Below are 2,500 nucleotides of genomic sequence, written 5' to 3' on the forward strand. Positions count from 1 at the left end.
CTCGCTAGGAGGTTCGGTTCGATTCCTGTACACTACAACGAGCTTTTCCAATTCTTGTGTCCGACTGGCGAACGTTCTGTTGCGTTATAAACTTCGCGGTACTTGCCACCGGGTATGGTGTCCGTACAACCTTCTGAGAAATAGCCGGCGCGATCGACGGGATTAACCGACAATGCAGCGCTGGCTCTTGATCGGGCAATTTACGGGCTTTATCGGGCAATTTACGGGCTTTTTGGTGCGAATTACGGGCTTTTTGGTGCGACTTATGGGCTTGATAGGGCAATTTACGGGCTTTTTGGTGCGACTTATGGGCTTGATAGGGTAATTTACGGGCTTGTTGGTGCGACTTATGGGCCTGATAGTGCGACTAACGGGCTTGATAGGGCAATTTACGGGCTTTTTGGTGCGACTTACGGGCCTGATAGTGCGACTAACGGGCTTTGATAGTGCGACTAACGGGCTTTGATAGTGCGACCAACGGGCTTGATAGTGCGACTAACGGGCTTGATAGTGCGACTTATGGGCTTGATAGTGCGACTTATGGGCTTGATAGTGCGACTTACGGGCTTGCTTTTCCATGTTTTTCGCATCGAGCTTCGGTTCGTTTCGAATAATTTTGTCCATGTTTTTCGTTTGCTACGAGAGGTTCGGTTCGTTTTCAGTTATCCCTGTGTTCATGGTTTTCGTGAGCTTCGATAGGTTTGGTCCGTGTTTTTGAGTACTCTTGTCCATGATTTTCGTGTGCTTCTAGAGGTTTGGTCCGATTTTCAGTACTCTTGTCCATGCTTTCACATGCTCTGATAGGTAGGTTCGTTCTCAGTTATCCCTGTGTTCATGGTTTTCGTGAGCTTCGATAGGTTTGGTCCGTGTTTTTGAGTACTCTTGTCCATGATTTTCGTGTGCTTCTAGAGGTTTGGTCCGATTTTCAGTACTCTTGTCCATGCTTTCACATGCTCTGATAGGTAGGTTCGTTCTCAGTTATCCCTGTGTTCATGGTTTTCGTGTGCTTCGATTCGTTCACTCTATTACTCTTGTCTTTGGTTTTCGTTTGCTTCGATTCGTTCACTCCATTACTCTTGTCTGTGGTTTTTCGTTTGCTTCGATTCGTTCAGTCCATTACTCTTGTATGTGATTTTCGTTTGCTTCGATTCGTTCAGTCCATTACTCTTGTGTGTGGTTTTCGTTTGCTTCGATTCGTTCAGTCCATTACTCTTGTGTGTGGTTTTCGTTTGCTTCGAGTCGTTCAGTCCATTACCCTTGTCTATGATTTTCGTTTGCTTCGAGTCGTTCAGTCCAATACTTACCCTTGTCTATGATTTTCGCTCTAAGCCCAGTCGCCCTGCGCTCTGGAAATCACATTCCAACTCTATCACCGATAGCGCTCACACCTTGGAAACCACATTTCACCCAGGGGACCTTAGGGTGGATTTTGAGCCTTTCGGGATTGCGAAACCATCATTTAACACTCTAAACTTAATTTCCGCAATCCCAGACGCACTTTCCATATGGTCTCCAAAAATGCGTGTGAGCTGACCTGGTCCCTTATAATAGGCAATGAACACGATTTTGGCAAAATATTTTTTTCAAAATTTTTTGACTCACCGGGTAAAATCGAATTTACTTGGGAAAAATGTTCTAGCAGGGGCCCTCCCATACAAATTTTTTTCTTCTCAAAAATGATTTTCGTTTCACTTTTCATACTCAGGGGAGTCTAAAATTGATGTTTTGAGTCACCATGAAAAAAAAATTTTTTTTGACCCGAGCTTGTGTCGCGACCCAAAAATCGACTCACTTGGGAAAAATGTTCTAGCAGGGGCCCTCCCATACAAAAATTTTTTCTTCTCAAAAATGATTTTCGTTTCACTTTTCATACTCAGGGGAGTCTAAAATTGATGTTTTGAGTCACCGTGAAAAAAAAATTTTTTTGACCCGAGCTTGTGTCGGCGACCCAAAAATCGACGCACTTGGGAAATATGTTCTAGCAGGGGCCCTCCCATACAAAAATTTTTTCTTCTCAAAAATGATTTTCGTTTCACTTTTCATACTCAGGGGAGTCTAAAATTGATGTTTTGAGTCACCGTGAAAAAAAAATTTTTTTGACCCGAGCTTGTGTCGGCGACCCAAAAATCGACGCACTTGGGAAATATGTTCTAGCAGGGGCCCTCCCATACAAAAATTTTTTCTTCTCAAAAATGATTTTCGTTTCACTTTTCATACTCAGGGGAGTCTAAAATTGATGTTTTGAGTCACCGAGAAAAAAAAATTTTTTTGACCCGAGCTTGTGTCGGCGACCCAAAAATCGACGCACTTGGGAAATATGTTCTAGCAGGGGCCCTCCCATACAAAAATTTTTTCTTCTCAAAAATGATTTTCGTTTCACTTTTCATACTCAGGGGAGTCTAAAATTGATGTTTTGAGTCACCGTGAAAAAAAAATTTTTTTGACCCGAGCTTGTGTCGGCGACCCAAAATCGACGCACTTGGGAAAAATGTTCTAGCAG

This window comes from Anopheles moucheti, assembly GCF_943734755.1.
Source record: "Anopheles moucheti chromosome X unlocalized genomic scaffold, idAnoMoucSN_F20_07 X_unloc_47, whole genome shotgun sequence".
In the NCBI taxonomy this organism is placed as follows: Eukaryota; Metazoa; Arthropoda; class Insecta; order Diptera; family Culicidae; genus Anopheles; species Anopheles moucheti.